Source organism: Desmodus rotundus, chromosome 3 (genome assembly GCF_022682495.2).
Source record: "Desmodus rotundus isolate HL8 chromosome 3, HLdesRot8A.1, whole genome shotgun sequence".
Classification (NCBI taxonomy): Eukaryota; Metazoa; Chordata; class Mammalia; order Chiroptera; family Phyllostomidae; genus Desmodus; species Desmodus rotundus.
The window spans coordinates 172,009,653-172,032,400 of NC_071389.1; the positions used below are offsets into that span (position 1 = coordinate 172,009,653).

The 22,748-nt window shown below is 40.7% G+C and overlaps 1 long non-coding RNA gene across 1 annotated transcript in view; it reads right to left on the reverse strand.

Moving 5' to 3' along the window:
* The window catches only part of LOC139440804 (uncharacterized), a 28,722-nt gene extending 7,053 nt beyond the window's left edge, over positions 1 to 21,669 (reverse strand). Inside the window, exons 1-2 of the long non-coding RNA XR_011651037.1 lie at positions 21,457 to 21,669; positions 8,530 to 8,640 (exon numbers count right to left, since the gene is read on the reverse strand). This is a non-coding gene — a long non-coding RNA (uncharacterized lncRNA). The remainder of the gene's footprint in view (positions 1 to 8,529; positions 8,641 to 21,456) is intronic.
* Between the last annotated feature and the right edge of the window lie 1,079 nt (positions 21,670 to 22,748).

Here is a 22,748-nt window from a genome sequence, read left to right on the forward strand (position 1 = left end):
TGTGCCCAAGACAAAAACAAGAAAAATGCAGAATTCTGGAAACACAAACCACAGGCTGGAAAACATTCCTCACACTCAAGGCCAGACAAAAGTTTAACACCCCTGTCGTGCAGCAAACTCTTAAAAGTCTGTGTTTTCCAAAAGGACAAGGGACAAGTGTGTGCATTTCCAGCGAGAGGCAGTGCTCTCACCACTACATGTCAGAGGTGCCCCAAATCCCCAGTGGGGACCCACCCATTGTCAACACTCAGGAGACAGCACTGTCCCCATCTGACTGGCAGGCTCCTGGGCTGGCGGCAGCCAGCCCTGGGCACAGAGTGAGGAAGCAGAGGCCCCAGCAGATCCCCTGCAGAGAAAAGGGAAAGGCACCTCCTGTGGGAAGACAGTGTGCAGGACCTGTGCACATTTCACAGGTGCCCCCCCTTCACCGGGCAGGGCTCACCCCAGGGGGCTACCCCACAGAAACTCTTGCGCAATTTCCCAAAGATGTGTTTTCCAGACTACCCATCAGAGCACCCATGAAATAGCTGGGCACTGGTAAAAACACTCACGTCCATGGAGAGGGGACAGGAACCACCAGTCCTGGTCCACATGGATGAGGGATGCTGAGCAGCTGCTAAAGTGGATGCCAACAGATAAGGACCTCAGGGGTCTTCTCATGTGAGATCCGTGGAGCAACCTCCTGCATCCAGGATTCGACTAAACCTTTCGATTGCATACATGTGATTTCAACAGGCAGACGAGTGTGTGTGAAAATCACATGATTTCACTGTATATTGAGAACCCTAAAGATTCTAACAAGAAACTACTAGAAGTGATCTCTGAATTCAGTAGAGTAGCAAGATACATAATTAATATATAGAAATCAGTTGCATTTATATACACCAAAAATGAACAATAAGAAGGGGAAACTAAGAAAAACAATACCATTTATAATTGTATCAAAATAAATATAATACCTAAGAGTAAATTTCACCAAGGATATAAATAAAAAACCCACTCAATACTTTACGAGGCACTGAAGAAAGAATTTGAAGAAGATACAAGTAAGTGGAAGCACCTGCCCTATTCATGAACAGGAAGAGTTACCATCATTAAAATGTCCATAGTACCTAAAGAAATCTTTAGATTCAATGTCATTCCTATCCAGACACCAGTGATACATTTCACAGAACTAGAACTAATAATTTGAAAAATCTATATGGAACCACAAAAGGCCTGCATAGCAACAGTGATCTTGAGAAAGAAGGACAAAGTTGGAGGAATCACAGAATGTAATATCAGAGTATACTATAAGGCCACAGTAATGCAAACAACATGGAACTGGCATAAAAAGAGCCGCAGACATCGAAGGAACAAAACAGAGCGCCCCGAAGGAAAGCCACGCCATCATGGTCAGTTAATATTAGAGAGAGGAAGCAAGCACATACACTGGGCTAATGACAGTTTATTCAATAAATGGTTTGGGAAAATTGGACAGGTACATGCAGAAAAATGAAATTAGACCACCTTCTTATACCACACAGAAGAATAAATTCAAAATGGAGTAAAGACTTAAATGTTAGACCCCAAACCATAAAAACCCTAGAAGACAATATAGGCAGTAACACCTCAGACATTGCTCGTAGCAATATTTTATCTGCTATACCTCCCCAGGCAGGGGGAAAAAAGAAATAATTCAAACTTTAAAAATCTACTGCAACTGTAATAATATATTTAATTCATTGATGAGATGTTTAATTTTCCTGTGTTTCTTAGAAAGCATTTTAAGAAGTATTGCTTTTAATAGTAGGCACACAATGAAAACAAAGTGTAAACATATGTTTGATTTAAAAGATGTATTTCAATTAAATGTTCTTTTCTTATTTTACATATTGATCCGTGGATGTGGAATATCTATTTATTTGTTCTTCAAACTTTTTCATCAAAATCTTATCATTTACACTGTGCAGACTTTTCACCTCCTTGATTCAATTTATTCCTAAGTATTACAATATTTTTATAGCTATTGTAAATTGGATTGGCTGTTTTAAGTTCCTTTTTCAGGAAGTAGAAAAAGAAAAACTAGCCTAAAGTTAGCAGACTGGAGGAAATAAAGAGCAGAGCAGAAAGAAATGGCATAGAGAATAGAGAAACAATAGAAAAGATCTGTGAAATTAAGAGCCAGTTTTTTAAAAGATAACCAAAATTGACAAGTATTAGCTAGACTCAGAAAAGACAGACTCAAATAAAACCAGAAATGAAATAGGAGATGTGACCACTGATACCACAGAAATAGAAATAATTATAAAATACTACTATAAACAATCATACACCGACAACTTGGACAACCTAGAAGAAATAGATAAATTTCTAGAACCACATAACCTACCAAGGCCAGATTATAAAGAAACTGAAAATCTGAACAGACCAAAGCCAAGTAAGGAGGCTGCATGATTAATCAAAAGCCTCCCAACAAAGAAAAGCCCAGCACCAGATAGATTGATTCACTGGGAAGTTCTATCAAACATTTAAAGAAGAATTTATACTGATCCTTCTCTAATAATTAAAAAAAACTGAAGAGGCAGGCACATTCCCAAACTTATTTTATGAGGCCAGCATTATCTTGATACCACAGCCAGATAAGGAGGGCACTACAAAAAAACCTACTAGCCAAAATGCCTGATGAGTATAGAGTCCAAAATTCTCAACAAAATAGAGCAACCCAAATTCAGCAGTACATTAAAAGGATCTATGTAGTAGATCCTATCTATCCAGTAGGATCTGTGTCTGGGATGCCAGTATATTTCAACATACACACATCAATACTCTGATACACCACATAATAGAATGAAAGGCCAAAATCAAATGCTCATCTCAATAGATGCAGAAAAGCGCTTGATAAAGTTCAATCACCCTTCCTAATAAATACTTTCAACAAAATGCATATAGAAGGAACGTACCTCAACATCACAAAGGCCAGATATGACAAGCCCACAGCTAACAACATACTCAACAGGAAAGGCTAAAAGCTTTTCCTCGAAGATCAAGGACAAGAAAAGGGTGCCCACTCCCACCACTTCTATTCAGTGTGGTACTGGAAGTGCTAGCTATAACAGTCCTAGCTAGGCCAGGAGAAGACATAAAAGGCATCCAACTCAGAAAGAAAGAACTAAAATTGTCTCTGTTTGCAGATGATGTGATCTTATATGGGAAAATCTTAAAGACTGCATCAAAGAACTGTTAGAACTAAAAAAAAATGTGGTAAAGTTGCAAGATTCAAAATCAACACGCAGAAATCAGGCATGTTCCTATGCACTAACACACTATCTGAAAAGTAAATAGAGATGAATGTGTACTTCAAATTTTGCCATTGTGTTTGGGATACTAACATGGTCAGGCCAATCAAGTTAAAATGTCTAATAAGCAATTAAAAGTGTAAGATAGAAACTAAAAGGAAGGAATGGCTATAAATCAGAAATTTATAAATAATATGCATAAAATTTAATTTGTATTTGTAGGAGTAGATGATATATTACATATACATTACATATATATAATGTATATGCATACATACATATATAGCTGCCTAACTATATAGACAAGGTCTGTCCAGAATGTATCCAGCCATGCAATATGAAAAATAGAGACATTTATTGAAGAAGATTCAAGAAACACTACATAGCATAATGGGACCTCAGTCCCCTTCAAACTAGGCACCTTGGGACCTCACACAGCTCTCCAAGTCACCATCAGCTACTCCATCATATTTTCCTGAATATCAGTGAGGGTCTGAAGTCTCTTCTCTTTCAAAGGTGATTTTAGTTTTGGGAAAAGCCAGATATCACAGGGTGCCAAATCTGAGCTGTAATGGGGCTGAGTGACCTGGGTGATTTGATATTTCACCAAACAACTCTGCATGAGACATAATGCATGAGTGGGTATGTTGTAATGATGAAGCCACCAATCACCAGTTGCCCATAGCTGTGGTCTTCTGAATCATCTGAATAGTCTCTTGGAGGAATGTTCAAGCTTAATGAAAAATTGGATGCAGATTCATTGCTCTACTGGCTCAGTCATTTTGAATACAACAGCCACACAGTACACATGCTCACTCAATGGCATCTTACCACCCCCACTAACTAGTATAGTGAAGTCATCATTGTTCATGCATGTGCTTTCCACTCCACTCTCCTTGGCTCCCCAGTTCCATCGATGTTGTACAAATTGTTCTCATTATACTAACGCTGGCTCGACTTTTTCCACATAGACCTTGTATATGCAGGTACTTTATGGCCATTCATAATTAAGACACATCCAAAGAATAATTTTAGGGAAGTGGCATTAATGATCTCTAATACTTCAGAGTAGTCAAAAATTCAAAAACAAAAAGATAACTAAGTGTGGATCTTCCCCACCCCAGCCCTGATGAAGTGCTTGGTGCTTGGGTTTCTAGTACCACAGCCACAAGTTTTGGTGGAATGAAGGTCTATGTGGCTTCTGCTATAGCTGGCGAGAGGAAAAGTGCTCAGGAAATAGTTAGGCCTTGGATAATGCAGCTGGGAGCATGGATTCTGGAGTAGCCACTGACTGGTAAAGACAATTCAAAGGCTTCAAGACTGCAGCTGGGAAGAAAACTACCAATCCAATAGACAGACCTGGTATTTTGTAAGTCTCCCAGCTACCTCAGTTTAAATGGCCAAGAAAGGCCTTTGGTTTTGCATGAATACAGACATTATGATTAAATATTTTTATTAAATCTTCACCAAAGGATATGTTTATTGATTTTAGAGAAAGAGAGATTGATCACTTGCCTCCTGTACGGGTCCCTATAGGGGATCTAACCGGCAGTCTTTTGGTGCCATATTTTGCCATACATAATGCGCTCCCACGTATAAGGTGCACCCATAATTTAGTACTGCCAATTTATAATGCACATCCTTATTTTTCCCCTCAAAAAATTTGGGCAAAATGCTCATTATACACTGCAAACTTCAGTATATGAGACAATGCTTTAATCAATTGAGCCACCCGGCCACTGCCTCTCACTTATTAAGCATTCCCTGCCCCCACCTACTTTTATTCAAAATTAAAGGCTGATGAGCCCTGGCTGCTGGTGGCTTAGTGGATTGAGTTCTGGCCTGGGAACCAAAGGGCCATCAGTTCAATTCCCAGTCAGGGCACATGCCAGGAATGCCAGCCAAGTCCCCGGTGGAGTGAGGCACATGAAAGGCAACCACTCATTGATGTTTCCTTCTCTCCTTCCCTTCCCCTCTCTAAAAATAAAATCTTCAAAAAAATAAATGTGGATCTTACATAACTGGGTGACATTAAACAGTATAATTAAATAGAATAGGAAGAATTCAGAGAGCAAGGGTTTAAAGACAGGGTGTTAAAGGACTTGAAAATCATAAAAGGCCCAAGACTGGAAACACTAAAAGGCTTTTTTGCCAAGATTGCCTAGAAGGTTATCACTACCAATGAGACAGGATAGATAAAATGATGGTTGGGAACAATTTCAAAGTTTATTCTTAATTGTCATGTACTTGGTTTCTAGGTTCTGCTAGAATCAAACAACAAAGATTTATTAAAATGTCAACACTCAGCTTATCCGAGGGTCCTCAGGCCCTAGGATATATCAGGTCATGGTGGCCCAACTGATTTATACCAAAAGGCAGTTAAATAACCTACAATAAAAAGCACAGCTGTTAGGCAGAGCAGTACTGGCAAGTCAGCACATTGTACTGCTCCAGGGTAGAAGCTGTCTCGGTGAAGCAAGTTTAAAATCACAAGGCGTCTGGTTGTCACCCCACCAACAGAAAGGTTTGTCCTCCCACATCTTCCATCTTTCTCGTTGCCGCTTTTTAATATAGTCCAGACTTTACTCAAAGTGGGGTGCTTTTAAAAAGGCAAATTTGGGGCCCTTGCTAAGACTAAATTCAAACTTCTGAGAGTGAGACTCATAAATCTCTACTTTTTAACAGCTTCACCACTCCATCCGAATGATTCTCGGGCACATGAGAGATTCTTTGCTATGGTCCATGCTCACTTCCACTTCCTCACCTGACACTTCTTACTCAACTCATCTGGCTTCTACTGCCCCGCTCTGTTCTTCTCTTGTTGAAATGTCCCATGACATCTTAATTTTCAGCTCTAGTAGCTTTATTCTTATTAATCTACAACAGTGAATGTTCTTGCCCATCTCTCTTCCTTGGGACTTTCTTCTTGACTTCCGAGGTAGCATTCACTCCAGGTTCTCTTCCTGCTCACTAGACTTGGTTTGCTTTCCTTGCTGAATCCCCTTCTGCTGCCTTGGCCTGTACACTGGTGGTTTTCCCAGAGTCCAGTCCTTGTTTTTTCCTTTGTTACTTCTAAACTGTCCTTGGAGATAATTTCATTCATTCCCATTTCTTTTTCCACTGACTACATCTTTATAATTCCCGAGCCTTTATTTCCAGTCCTGAGTCTTTTCTTAACTGTGGTCATTAACTTCCAGTGCTCAGCTAACTACTTTCAAGAATTAAGTAAAGTTGAGACAGGAGTAGCAAAAAAGGCAAAAGTGGAGCTGCTCACATAAGGTCTGGGAAAGGTTGGGAAAGTGGTCTGGCAGAACTGCCTAGAGATTGGACAGACCCAGTGTACAAGACACGTTAAGAACAACCAGGTGACATCAGCCCAGGAAACAGAGCTAGGGATTGAGTAGATGGGTCCAACCCAGAGAACCTAAAGACTCAAGACAGTGCCCGTGTCAAGCAATTGGGGGTCACGAGCAAAGGTCAGTAAAGCCGATTGCAGACCAGAGCAAAAGCAGGAACTAAGGCAAGAGCTTGGTGGGGAGCAAGACTGGGAGCTACGCATGTATTGATCCAGGTGACTGTAAAATGCAGGAGCACAGGCTAAAGCAGTCAGCGAGAAGACAACCTGTCCATTGGCAGGGAAGCTTCGAGGGATAAAAAGCTCCATTACTTATCTATAAAAGCTTTTAAAAAATCACCTAGAGCCCTTGGTGGTCAGAACATTCCAAGATTATCCTATTTGAGAGCAATTTCTCTTCCTCCACTCCCTCCTTTTTAAGTGTCTAATCATAAAACATTTTAAATAGAAAAATACCTCAATACATATGTAGCCTCCATAGAGATTGAGCAGATATTAATATCTTACTATAACTGGGTCAGATTTCTGTCCTTCTTTTAAAACAGATCCATTGGTATACAGAGAGAGCTAAAGACACCTGCCAAACATTCTCTGTTCACCCTGGTCCCCAGAGGTCGTCACTCTGCTGAAGTCAGTGTGTGTCATTATCGTGCCTGTTTTATCATGCACTAGAATCCCCGTGTTTCTTAAGCACATATTGGACATCAGTTTTCTCTCTGGTACTGAACACACATCCCAGCCAGGCTTCTTCCTAATGGTGGCTCTTGTCCTTAAAAGATCTCTAACGACCATGGATCTCAAAGTTCCTTTGCAGATCTACCCGATTATGAGAGAGTTCTCACAGTTTAAAAACATCTTTTGTTCTAGTGCAAATGATTTTGCTTGTCTAGAGGAGCTGCTAATGCTTTTGGACGGTGTGAGGCCAACAATCACTCCACGGCGCTGTGATCCCTGCGGGCTGGCCCCGTGCCGCTGGAGGCTTCCCTGGCCTTCAGCATGCCCTGTTCTTTCCCAAACTCTGCTGTTGGTCTCCCTAAGTGCAGTTCTGTCCGCTCCCTGGGGCTGCTCCTCCCCGACAGGCCTTCACATTATCTCCCTCAGGCCTTCTACCTGTAAAACTCAGAAATTATTGAACTATCCAACTCTTTTCTGGAATTTTGTCTGTACATACCAATGGACACATTTAATCATTTAATAGTATTTCTCCAAATTTAAGCTTTTGCGTTTTTGTCAACTGAAGCCTAGAAAACAGGCTTCTCTTCAAAGAAAGAAAACACAAAATATATTATTCCTTCAACATAATAAATTTTGATTGGACCTAAGATTTCTTTCAATTTGATCTTCTCAAGGCATGGATTTTCCAGGTTAATCTTGCTCATTCCCCATTTAACTTTTAAAATTAGATCATTTTTTTAAAAATTTATTTAAGAGAAATTAAAAAAGACAGACAAATACCACATTTCCATCACCCAAGGACACCATTTTGTTAACATCTTTGGATACTTTCCCTAAGAATAAAAAGTCCACCTTCCCCACCGGCTATACACAAATACACACACACACACTTACACACTTTAAAAAATTAAGAAGGAAGAAAAAGGCAGCCCCAAATGGGACTTTCTGACATTAAATTTTTTACAGACATTTGCACAAATGACCCAAAAATCTTCATTTCCTTAGGTCACCAAAGAGAACGAGAGGTTTTCTGAGAAGGCTGAGTTGGTTTTATCTGCCCACTGCTAAAGAAAGTTCCAATCTTGTCTCTCCCTTTTGCTAATAAAAAGGCTTCCTACCATTTCTGTCCTTTAGGTGGCAGCATGATCTCTAATACTTTACTGCCTTTTCCCCAAGTTTATATAATTCTCACAATCAAAAAGAATTTTAATGTTGAATTACCTGAGAGAGTGGTCAGGAGTTGGAGAAGTTGGGAGAGGAGGAAAGAGTCACTCCAGGTGAAGATGTGGAAAATGGAGAAGCCAGGAATCAAAACATTTCCAGCGCTGACATCTATGCCAAAGACAGTATATATGTGGGTTATAGTTACCATCACCCATTAAACGTTACTTGCAAGATTCTGAACAAAATGTGTTTGTTCATTCACTTATTCATTCAATACAAATTTATAGTGTTCCTACTGTGTGCCAGATACAGCAGGGCAGTAGACAGTAGAGCATTAACTAGTAGTAGGGTAGTAGACAGTACTAGGCAGGAGTATTATCAAGTAGTAGAGTAGTAGATAGTAGGATAGAGGGATAAATAAAACAGATCATTTGCATTTGCTTATTCTGCCCTCACTGATCTTATATTTTAGTGTGAAAGATAGACAACTAAAAAGTAAACAAGCCTGATGAATGTGGCTCAGTTGGTTGGGCATCAACCTGCAAAGCAAAAAGTTGCTGGTTTGACTGGGTCAGGGCACATGTCTGGGTTGTGGATCCAGTCCCTGGTCGGGGCACATATGAGAAGCAACCGATTAATATTTATCTCTCACATCAATGTTTCTCTCCCTTTCTCTCTCCTTTCTACTCTCTCTAAAAATAAATAAATAAAATCTTTTTTTAAAGTAAATAAGAAAAATATTTGTTATCATGTATGGTGATAAATGTTAACTAGACTTATTGTGGTGATTATTACACAATATATGCAAATATCGAATCTTTATGTTGTGCACCTGAAACTAATATAAATTGTATTTCAATCATACCTCAATAAACAAATAAGTATACAATATAAATTTAAGTAGTGATAGGACTATCAGGAAAAATAAAACAGGGTAAAGGAATTAGAAAAGACATAAGGAGTGGTCATTTTAGACAGGACTGTCATACAAGGTTTCTCTTGGAGGTGATATTTGAGCACAGACCTGAAGAAGAAAGCAAGAGAGTGAGTTACTCAAATATCTGGGGGCAAGTAAGGCCAAGACCATAATATTCAGACATCCTTGGCTTGTTTGATGAAAAGGAAGAAACTAGTGAGCTGGAACAGTAGTAGTAACAGGTAAGCAAAGCAAGCAGGAACCAGAAAGAGGGGCCTTACTGGGCCTGGTAAGCCACAGAAAAGGTGCCAGGTTCTATCGTAAAGGTTTTGAACAGAATAGTAATATAGTCTAATTTCAGTTTTATGGGAATCACTCTGTTTGCGGGGAGAGGAGGCAATAGTGGAAGCAGAGATGCCAGTCAGGAGCCTGTTGCCAAAACCAGCGGCAGGAAGAGGAGGAGAGCAGAAGACTGAGGGAGGACTTGTTTGCTGGTAGGGCAAGGAAGGGGTGTGGCCAGGAGGGGCCAACAATTTTGTTCTGGACAGTTGTGTTTCAGTTCATATTAGTCATTCTATCACACAAATTAAATAGGCAAATGGATACACAAACCTAAAGCTCAATGGAAAGGTCAGAACTGGAGAAAACTTGCGAGTCCTACGTATATAGGTAGTTTTTTCTAACTAATTAGCTGAATAAGATAACAGAAGGAGCAAGTGTGGGTAAAGATTCAGAGACTGAGCCCTGTGGCACTCCAACATTTGGGGGGAGCAGCAAACTAGAAAGAAAAGCACAGCAGTTAGGTGTTCCAGAAGTTACTTCAGCAAGGAGGAAGTGACCAACTTTGTCCAAAGCTTCGAGCGTTCAAGCGAATGAGTAGCAAGAACTGACCACTGGATTTAGCAAGACGAAAGTCACTGCTGATGGTGATGAGAGCACCCTCAGCAGAATGTGGGAAAGGACTGAATAGACAGAGAGAGAGACTACTATGTGAAGGGCATTGAGCAGAGAAATCCTGTTGAGTTTGCTATAAAGAGGAACAGAGACACGAGGCAGAAAGTAGAGGAAGACGGGGTTCTAGGAAGAGCTTTTACAGACGGGAAATATTTCAGCACACTTACGTGCTGATAGTGATGATCCAGGAGAGAAAAGGAAACGATGACGCAGGAGAAACAGGACAAATAACTGCAGGCGCAGAACCAAGTGAGGAGGAGAGGCATTGCACATGTGGGGGGAAGGGCCTCAGAGAGAGGAGTGCCGACTATGAGCACAGAAGAGACAGAGGGTGGATGATGTATAGATGTGGTGCCTGGAGATGAGGTAGTTTTCAGATTGTCTCCATTTTCTCAATGAAATAAGCAGCAAAATGATTGGCCAAGAGAGAAGGGGTAGGGAGTGCTGAGGGTTTAGTGATAGAGGAGAAAGGGTAAAATAGCCCCTCTTGGAATTAGGGAGAATACAATGGGATTTCTGAGGCATCCCATAGGTTTCCTTGAGGTTTAAGGTCACGGATTGCAAATGCTACCTGTCGGCACATGTTTGGGTTTTTACTCTAGCCACATAAAGACGGATCAGGAAGCCCCCATGGTTCTCCCCAGGTCTCTAATCACTCCTCTGGCTTCTGAACTTTCTAAATTTTCTCTCTCTCCGCTGTCCCCTCACCAACACAAGGGTGAAAATGTAGTGTGTAAAGGCTTATTCTCTACCATCTTCTCCTACAGCTTAATGATTTCACTCATTCCCTGACTTCTGCAGTCTTCTCCCAAATCTACCTTCTCTGCAGACTGAAATGTTCGTCTCTGGGACATCACCACCCAGGTCTTCCACTGCGTCCTGAACTCAGCAAGCCCCGCAGTGAGTCACTGGGCACGACCAGCATGCAGGTCCACAAAGCCTGCTCTTTATAAAACGTCCTGTTTCATTTGATGTCATCCACCTAATCTCCAAGACAAGAGGCCTTACAATTATATTCAATGCCTTTCTCTTCTGAGTTTCCTTTGCTCCTTATGTCTAAGCAGTCGCCAAGAATTTCTATCGATTCTACTTCTATATTGCCTTTCAAATTTAACTTCAGAATCACTACCCTCACTTACGTCATTGTTTCTTCTCACATCTATTATTTTCCACAGTAACTTATTTTCTTTAAGAAGGGTCAGATATTAGTCCCTGCTCAAAAACTTTAATGTATCCCTAACAAAGCCCCGAATTCCCATTCTTCCTCAATTCATCACGGTAGATTTTTCCAGCTCTCACTGCCCTTTACTCCCACCCATGGTTGTGCATAATGCCAAACTCGGAGCAGTATTTCCTGCTGCTACGGCCCCATGGTGACAGACAGGCTCTTCTCAACATAAATGGGAGCATCTGCAGTCCCCACCCCCCACCCCCCTTGCAGTAAGGGCCAAGTGACTGGTTCTGCTCATAAAATGTATCGCTTCTAGATCCAGGCAGTTGAGAGCCAAGTGCCTCCTCTCCCTTTCTCTTCCCATGTCAGTCTTCTTGGAGGAGAGAGACATGTTCCAAATGGCATAGTTACAAGGGGAAGGGAGATGCTTGAACCATATCAGACATTATGTGAGTGAGAAATAAATACAATTTGTTACATGCCACTAGGATTTGGGATTTGCCCAATGAAGCAGCTAGTGCTCTAGTCCTGTGCCTTTCTATACAGATTCCTTTACTAAAATCCTTTTGTACTCTTTCCATCTAAGTTTCTGGCTATTGAAATCCTCTCGTCTTCAAAGGCAGTACTTCCCAGACACTGGCATGTAAATTGCCTGGTTCATGATGAATTTATACCTAGGTCGGGGGAGGTAAGGGGAATACAATGGCATAAGATTCCAGAAAAGCAAATATATGGATTTAAAGCACTGTCCCTGGGCTGAGATAACTTTTTATCTTCAAGTGTGTCCCTTCTTTCATAAGATAATGGTGCTAGATGGCAGAAGGAGCTCCTCTCCCCTGTCCCATTACTTGGCAATAATCGAGTTTGGCATATGTATTTTGTTTCCAATGTTGTTATCTAGATGTCATCACTTTTTAATATTCCCAAGTCTGGCCGCCACTACTTTTAAAAGCATAACCACTTTGCAGTAAGCCTTACATTACCCTCTCAGACCCACAGTGAACTCTGCTTGTCATTTGTTTTGCCTTGGGCCCTTGGTATTGCAGTATATACTTCTCCTCCTAGAAAGAAAAGCCCTTCAGGCATGGGATCCTGTTACTGTCCACAGCAAGAAGTGCAGAAAAATGCACTCTCATACAAATGAGAGAACTGAGCACTCAAGAAATTAAATTACTCGGAAATTATAATTTCTGTCATTTACTGAGCATTTACTGTGTTCCAGACATTCCTCCAAGCGTTTCACATATATTTACTCATTTCATCCCCACAGCAAACCTATGTGGTAGATTACCACCAGCATACCCATTTTGTAAAAAGACTCTGCAGCCTGCCTAAGGTCACACAGGTAGGAAGTGGTCACTTTAAGGTTGGATTCCAGTTAGCCTGGCTTCGGAGACCATGCACTTAACCACCTTACAGGTGAATTGGGGGTGTGACTTTTTTAAACACACACCAGGTCTGAGAGTTCAAGTTCTTGGCTGGCTTCCTCTTCTCCTACAGAAGATCATGGTTGCGAAATCACCTTTTCTTCAACCTGTTTTTTGAAATGTTTATAATTTCAAGTAAGTTTATTGGAGGACTCAAACCTCTTATAGTGTCTAAACAGCATTTCCACATAAATTACTTCAGATTTCCCATTCGACATTCTAACTTTCTGCATACATCTGTTAAGCTGTAAGGTCTTCCTATCTCCATGGACAATCCTTTGCCTCCTGTCCACCAGAAAGAAAGTAAATTCAGTCCTCGAACACTGTTCAGGCAACTGTGACAGAAACTCAATAAGGTGGGAAATAAGCCGATAACATCAAGCTTCCTTTCGTTAAGATTTTCAATATCTATTTGTTCTGGCTTAAATAACGCTGGATTAATCTGAGAGCCCTAAATTTTAAATGCAGTGGGGATGTCCATAGGTTGAATTCTTTAGATGATAGGTATGCCATTTTACACTTTAAGGGTACAAAGAGAATTTCAGACTTCAAAGACTAGCAAAATGTCAGTGCTACAAAAAAAAAAAAAATCAAGAAACAGAGTGGCTAGCCTGTCAAAGAGGTCAGAGTGATTTTATTTTAAGGAGGTTGCATATTTTATTTGCCTGAGGAAGCCCTCTTAGAAATCATGAAAAAAATTATCATTGAATGGCTCTAATATGATATCATTTTCCTAAACATTTACCACAGTGGTGAGTATTTATCAAAAATACATTTTATTAGAAGACAAGTTAGCAAAAGTCAGAAGAAGCTAAAAATTACCTAAAGTTGCATACTATCTCAATGTCGATATGATAAATAACCCTACTCCTCCTGATCAGTGGCCATCCTAAGATGAAACTCATTTCTCTGTGGAGAGTACCCCTACTATCTGCCAGCAGACTCCTAAGAAAAAGCCTGCTTGCCACTGTCTCCTCCACATTCTTCTTCCAAGGACCCATTTCACAGCACTAACGACTGGCCCTGAGGCCAGCAGGAGGTGCCTCAGAACTCTCCCATTCTCTAGTAGTATAACCCTGACAGCAGAGCCCCTAACTCTAGCAAATGAAAGTTTCTCTTGTGGAGACCTGTTGGCTCTGTTCACCTATCAGCTGCCCATGAATGCCAGAGACTCACATGGTTTTTGGAACCTGGTGTCTCCTCCCATAATACAAATTTTTTTTATCTCTCCTTTGAAAGACTCCCCCTTTCCCCAGCTACAGAAGATTCAACAGCATTTGTAATTTGCAGAGTGATGACAGACTTGAGCACAATCCAAGAAGCTTCCACAGCTCCCAGTGAGATTGTTAAACACCTCTTCTTTAGGAAATATGATCTATATGACTTCCGGTCAAGATGGAGGTATAGGTAAACAGGGCCTGACTCCTTGCATAACCACAGCAAAAATTACAACTACATTACAAAACAAATACCACCCAGAATCATCAGAAAATTTAGCTGTATGGAAGTCTGACAACCAAGGAATTAAAGAAGTCACACTCATCCAGACGGGTAGGAGGGGAGGAAATGCAGAGACATAAAACAGGTGGGCCCACACCCATGTGTGGTGAATAAAAATCAGGAGAAATACCTCAGGAGCGAGAGATCCAAGCCCCACACCAGACCACCCAGCCCAGGGTTCTAATGCCAGGAAAATTAAGTCCCCAAAACTCGTCTATAAAAACCAGTGGAGGTTGGGGTGGCAGAAGAAACTGGCAAATTCTTGGGAGTCTCCTCTTAAAGGGCCCACAACAAACTTAGGACTTACACAGACTCACTCCTCCTGGGCTTCAGCACTGGGGCTGCATCTGAAAGGGCACCAGTGTCATACAGGGAGAAATTGAGGTGTCTGGCATCAGAGAGAATGCCGGGAGACTGCTTCCTCCAGAATAAAACTCCAGAGGCCAGGTAGCGACATTGTCCCCTTTCTGAGCCCTCCTCCATACAGAGCCACAGAACAGCTACACAGTATCAGAGACTCCATCCACCTGGTTCACATGGGTTACCCCATCCTGCCAATTACCTAAGGTTCTGCCCCATCTATCTTACCAGTGTGCTTTTCTACAATAGGCTATGCTACTAAGACGGGAAGTCAAAGCAGCTCTACCTAATACATAGAAACAAACACCGAGAGGTTGCCAAAATGAAGAAACAAAGAAATATGGCCCAAATGAAAGAACAGATCAAAACTTCAGAAAAAGAACTAAACAAAATGGAGCTAAGCAATCTATCAGATGCAGAGTTCAAACACTGGTTGTCAGGACACTCAAGGAACTCACTGGGTAACTTCAATATCATTAAAAAACACCCAGGCAGAAATGAAGGTAACACTAAGTGAAACAAAGACAAATTTACAGGGAATCGACAGTGGAGTGGATGAAACTGAGAATCAAATCAATGATTTAGAACACAAGTAAGAAAAAAGCATTTCATCAGAACAGCAAGAAGAAAAAGGAATCCAAAAAAAAATGAGAGTAGGCTACAAGCCTCTAGGACAACTTCAAATTCACCAACATCTGAATCATAGGGGTGTCAGAAGGAGAATAGGAAGAGCAAGAAATTGAAAACCTATTTGAAAAAATAATGAAAGAAAACTTTCCTAATTTGGTGAAGGAAATAGACATACAAGTCCAGAAAGCACAGAGGGTCCCAAACAAGATGGACACAAAGAGGACCACACCAAGACACATCATAATTAAAATGCCACAGATTAAAGATAAAGAGAGAATATCAACCGCAGCAAGAGAAAAGCACATAGTTACCTACAAAGGAATTCCCATAAGAATGTCAGCTGATTTCTCAAAAGAAATTTGCAGGCAAGAAGGGACTAGCAAGAAGTATTCAAAGTGATGAAAAGCAAGGGCCTACAACCTAGATTACTCTATCAAGCAAAGCTATCATTTAGAATTAAAGGGCAGATAAAGTGTTTCCCTAACAAGGTAAAGCTAAAGGAGTTCATCATCACCAAGCTATTACTACATAAAATGTTTAAGGGGCCTATTCAAGAAAAAGAAGAAGATCAAAACTATGAACATTGAAATGGCAATAAATTCACAACTATCAACAACTGAATCTAAAAAACTAAGTAAACATGCACAACAGATACAGAGTCATAGATATGAAGATCATTTGGAAGGTTATCAGATGGGAGGAAGAAGAAGGGAAGTGGAGGAAAAGGTGCAGGGATTAAGAAGTACACATTGGAAGTCACAGAATAGACAGGGGATGTTAAGAACAGTATAGGAAATGGAGTAAACAAAGAACTTATATGCATGACCCATGGACATGAATTAAGAGGGGGATTGCCAGAGGGAATGGGGGTTACCAGGTGGAGGGTGGCAAAGGGGAAAAATTGAGACAACTGTAATAGCATAATCAACAAAATATTATTTTAAAAAAGAAATATGATCTGATATTCATTAGGTAGTTGGGCAAGCTGTCACATATTTTTACAGAAAGAAAATATTATGTTGCCACATTAATATGATATTCTACCTATGTATATTTGCATCGCTAAGTTTTAAAGGTCTTTTTCTTTTGATCAAAGTCACAATATACATTGATGATAACCTATCACGTAAATAAATACAGCAACAACTTCTGGAAATATTTGGGGAAACTCCTAGAAATACACACATACAGTATTCCATACAAACACATAGCAAATATAACTTATTTACTAAATACATATAACATTCCATTTTTCAGGTCATCAAGAAGCACTTACAAAATTCAACTCCAAATCGTGGAAAAGAAAACTTTATAAAATGCAAAATTCAAAAAATATTCCAAGCCACATTTGTTGACCATAATAGAAGAAAAGTATAGGAATTAATTACTCAAATATAAATTAAAAAGTCTTGTCAATTTAAAAGCATTCACCTAAATAACTGTCAGGTGACGATAATGTTGTTAATTATAATTTCAAAAGAGACTTTTTGGTATGCATTTCTGAGCTTAAAGCCTGCATTTTTTTATATAAATTGTTCAATGTCAACATTACTTACTATCTACAAAGAAGTATCACCATGGACAGCCACAGACATTCCCATGGTTAAATTTTTTCTGCTAAAATTAATTCGATTTCCATAGAAATCTCAAACAGCTGACCCTTCAGAACAGCCTGCAGGGGACACATTATTACAACTTTAGGACACATCCAGGATGAGCTTCAAATATAAAATTGGACCCTCTGGTAAGTTCTATTACAAATTTATGACCTCTTTTAAAAGACAGTGAATCCCCAAGTTGAGTAACTTTATACTAACCCAAACCATTTCTCCCAAATGGCATTTAAGATCAAGAAAATTGCAGAATTGCCTCTCACTTACTCTAAGATAATTTCCCTAATGCTTGCTCTTCTAAGAGCAAAGAACCTCACTTAGGCTCTTAATTAAATCTGTCCCCCAAAGATGAAGCAAAGAATATGAAGGTGCAATTCTAACTACACCCTCCATGTGCCCCCAACACATAAAATATTGTAATATCTGTAAAAGACATGTCTGTGAAAATCAACTAAGAAAACAAAAAGATTTCGTATTCTTATTCTGAACATTTTCCAGAATTAAAAGCAAGACCCTTAGAGGAACCATGATACACTAAAAAAGTCCGGGGGGGTGGGGGTGGGGGGAACTGCATGATTTAAAACTCAAATAAAATTATTCCATGGGCACTTAAAAACTCAGGCATTTTCAATAGTCTGAGGATTATTTTTTATAAAAGGAAACATATGTTATCCATACATATCTTTCATTAAACCCCAAAGTCCCATCTATTTGGTGGTTATAAAAGTTCTACATATGGAAAGAAAGTTTAAAACCGCGGAACTTGAAGTGCAGTGTGTGCGCACGGAGACATATGCACACAATTTCCTGGGTGTTTAACTTTAAGCAGCATGGAAAATGCCTTTGTGGTTCTTGCTCTGTTTCACTTTTTTCAGTGTTAAGTGATACCGAGTCTCCCGGCAACAGTTTCATGCCTCAGTTTAGAAATAAGATTTCTTATTTTCTCTGGCCACCCACAGTTTCAGGAAATTTAATTTGGCCCTGAGTCTAAAAGTATGAGGTACCAGTGCTTTTATTTACCTCTCCAACTGCACCTCCCCCCACCAAAAATTAATCGTCTAGCATTTCTTCTATACCAAGAAATAGGGCCCCTAACAGATCATGTGGTTGAGGGAAAAGACCCATAGGACTTGATCTCAAATAGCTTTACCATATAAGAAGTGGCTCTGTGACTTCAGCCTCCCAATGATAAACGATACCTTGCTTGTATTAACTGAGAAGATTCTTTCTCTGTCTATCCCATAGGATTGTCGTAGAAGATAGGAGAAAATGAGACGTTCAACTCTCAAGCAGCACAGGATATGGGCTAGGTGTTGGGAAAGCAATAATGGGTAAGACAAGGCCCCCCCTTGTAAAGAGCTTCCTAATCTGCAAAGCTAATACTTGAAGGGCATCAGCACCACCCCGTTGTCCCCATAGGAGGATAATGCCCTTCCCCCAACAACAGTCATGGAATTTGATCCACAGTTTGGATCACTCTCTTTTCTCAGTCTCAAAGGCTTTTCTCCAGAATTCCCCCGGGCTCATTCTCATCCTGGAACCTCCAATACCACAGCCTCCCAACCCTCCCCACCAGGCCTCCACTTGAACTGCACCTTCTCAGCAAAGCCATCCCTGACACCAAATTATTTTGTTAACTTTTAATTTAATAATTTTATATAAAGTCGATTAATATAAAATAATCTTATATAAACATGAACTTTTAAAAATAAGTTCAATTAAGTAATTATTTTATTGACTATTTTTGTAACTCTGAAATTTAGGGGTTTTTATCTGCTTTGCACTGCAATCCAATTGTTTTCATTTGTGCATTTATGATGTCAAAATTTTTATTTCTTTAAACTCTTTATTGTGGAGGTTTTCAAATACACATGAAAGTAGAGCAAAGAGGTTAATGAACCCCACACACTTGCCACTCTGCTTCCACACTTAACATACAGCCTCCTTGTCTCGGCCGTAACTCTTTCCTCAGGCCCCTGGCCCAATTCTGGATTATTTTAAAGCAAATTTCAGACAATTTTATTCACCACAATAGCTCTATATATTTTACCATAGTACATCTGCATATTGCTCCAAAAGGTAGAAGTTCTTCGTTTAACAAAATTATAATTAGATCATCACACGTACATCTGACACTGTATTTAAAATCACAACCCCCCACCACATCCTGTCTTTCCCTACTTTATTCCTCTCTGTTGCCTTATTGCTGTCTGACTTACTGTATTTATTTATTGTCTTTATTAACTTATTCATTGGTTTTCTCACCCACTAGAATGTAAGTGACCTAAAGGCAGTTACTTTCGTCTGTTTTGTTCTCTGCTGTGTCCCCAGTCGCCAAAGTTGTACCAAACACACTAAAAGCACGCAATAATCTGTTTCTGAATAAACAATCCATCGAAGTCAAAAGACACTGGATTCACATAATGAACTTGGGGCAAGACCCTGTCCTGGCTGTAAATGTCAGCTAAGCTTTGATGGAGCAAGATTGAAAACTATTCAAATTTGCTCTTTCCAAGAAAACCTGAAGTCCTACATTCCTACGCAACTGCTCACAGACATATTCAGGTGACAAGACAGAAATGTTAAAACAAACAAAAGGAAACAACACTAAAATAAAAGAACCTAAGAATGATGGTCACCTTGACAGAACGTCATTTTACTTCATACAGAAGTTCTTGGTCCCTGGGAACGCTGAGGTGAACGTTATTTCCGCAACCTGAATTTGTACGTCCTACTTATTAATAGCCTAGGAACAGGCACATGCGAACGGAAAAAGACCCTGAGTCTACTTTGAATTAATATAATAAATAATAGTAGAATGATAAGTTAACATTTGGAGAGCACTTGTTATACTCTAGGCATCTGCTCGGTGCTTTACTCATATTACCTTCATAATGAGTCTACAACGTAGGCACAGTTACCATCCCCAGTTTGCAGGTGAGGTTGAATGAGGCACAGAGGAGGAACTCCATAAGCGGAGCAGCCAAGAGTTCCTTCAATGTCCTCCAGCTGGCAAATGAGGAACGTGACCTGAACCAGGCGGGTCTGGGCCCAGAGTCTGCACTCGGAACCCCTGAGCTGTCCCCAAAATTCCGCACATCTGTGAGTTGCCGGGAAGCATTCACTATGAGCAAACCAGTAATGCAGTAGCTAAGAGCAAAACCCCTTGGGAATCAATCCAAGCTGGTTAATGACCCAGCTGCACAGCTCATAGGACCTTCAGCAAATTAATTAACCTTTCTGAGCTTCAGAATCTTCATTTCTAAACTAGGGTGAAAGTGTTAAAGGACAGCATCTATGTAAAGCATTTAGCACAACTGCCGGCATCACGATCAAGAGCAGTCTGCAGGGTCAGGCTGCCCAGGCTGACACTCTGGCAATGCCACTGACTGTGACCTTGGGCAAATTCTTTAACCTCTCTGTACCTCTACTTCCCCATCTATAAAGTGGAGGGACTATTAGTACCTATGTCATAAAATTATGACAATTAAGAGCATCACATGTTTAGAACAGCACCTAACACATTATAAATTCTAAATAAATGTTAATAATTTTTTTCATTTTACCCACCCATGCCATTCCTTCTTTTCCTAACATATCTCCAAGCCAGCTTTCCATATTTCACACACCAGACAATATACACTTATCAGGATATTAAAATTAACATTTCCACTAAGGTCCCAAGAAGTAGCATTAGCAAAACTTCAAAGAAAGGTGCCAGGCAATCATGTCCAACATTCACAAAGGCAAAGTCTCAGATCTGGTTTCCCGAAAGAAAGAGGACCAGCTTTAAATACCTGTCAGGCTTGGAGGGATTGACACCAACCAGTCACAAGAGGCTCTACCCTCTAATGAGGACAAAAACCTCATCTAGGGAGTGGGAAGGAGGAGAAAGAAAAACAGAAGAACCTGAACCTGCTCCGCATTCCAAGACCACTGGTTCCCTCCCACCTGCTCCAGACCAAGCTACAGTGGAAAAAGGAGCTCAGAGGAGACCCTGGTGGATGAGGAAGAGTCTTATCTTTGAATGAAAATTGTAATGTTAACTCATATGCTGAGCTGAACACTTGAAAGCACAGGATTGGGCCTGTGTGCATGCAACCTAAAGAAGGATAGTCGGTTCACGAAGAGCAAGCAGAAAGTCCTGGGGCTGCCTGGGTTCTCATCCTGAGACAAGGGTATTGTGTTCCATTGCATCGATTATACCAGGTCAGTAGGAGACAAAAATCTGTGTTTTGCTGACATCTTACATATTTTGCTTGTTCCTCGGACAAGCAACTAGCTTTAGGTAGCATTTGACTCCTGTGCCTTGGTTCCCCCACTTCCAGTTTAGAGATATCCCCGTAACCCTCACCTTTCTTCCATGCTTTCAACCTCTCATCTCCATCTAACCCCAGCAGGTCTTAGACTCACCTTATGCCACATCCACCACAAAGCTCCAGCCACCACACCTCCCCACTGTCGCCACACAGGTCAGGTTCACATGCCTCATTGTCCTTGCACCCATCCACCTCTCTGCTTGCAAAGTCCTTTCTCCTCTTCTGCACCTGCTGAACACGTGCAAGACATCAGCAACAATGGCATCACCCTAGTGGACACGTTCCCAGACTTCCTCAGATACGCTCACCTCCGCCTTCAAGTGATACGTTGTATGCGCCCTTATCACATACTTTTCACACTGTATGGGGTGGTGTGACCACTTCGCCAAGCTGAAGGCTCCCTAAGGGCGGGGACTTAGTCATCCAGGGAAGTTCATTGCCTAGCACTGAAAAGTCTCAGCTGTGTTTGCTGAATTAAAAATAGGTATTCTATTTTATTTGTAATGTTTAATGGTTCTTTTCATAATCGTTCTAGTCAACTTTCCACCTTTAAAATTGTATATTTGATATAAATCAAGGATTTCCAACTACGACATCCTAACAGCGGACTTCTGGGTGAAACACAAAATCTCCTAAAAGTGAAAGTATTTTAGAAGAGGCAGGTGGCAGTGGGAAGTTCGAGCTGAGAAGACTGTGTCACCGGTTTCTGTTCTCATGGTTGGAGAGAGCTCCTCCAACAAGGAGCTCACGCCGGCCAGACTTTGACATGACGGTCCTTTCCATACAGGGGGCAGCATGTGCCTCCCCTTCCTCTCAGAACTTTGTCCAAAAGCAAAAACAAAAAAGGAACCAAACAGATTGCCTTTAGATGCGAAAAATTTCCTCTGGCTTGTGCTGGGCTCCCTCAACAGACCTTCGAACAGACTTCCCTTTCATCTGCCTCCACAGACTTTCCTGTCTAGCCCTAAAACCCCCTGGAGACACTTCCTGAGACTCCGCAGACAGAGGCAAAGTCCCACATTCCAACCTTATTGAAGGAAGAGAGCAGATGATGTGCACATTTTTCCAAGGGCACATGTACCTTTTCTCTGCTTCGAGGGTAACTAGGAAAAGTTGGGCCTTTTACTGAAAGTGGAGGGTTTCAACGAGTCCTGCTTGCAGTGAACTGACGAACACCTGCTTCGACAGGAACAGAAGACACCGCCAGCTCTGTGACATTTACACCCGTTTTGTCGTCGTTGGAAAAATGACAATCACTCAGGAGTGGAACTGGAGAAACAAGTATCATTTCAAGGAGATATTCAATACAACTAAGTGATTTCTATATCCTGAGCATGAATTTGTAACATTTTATATCTTTGGTCTCGTTCTATCAATTCCACATGA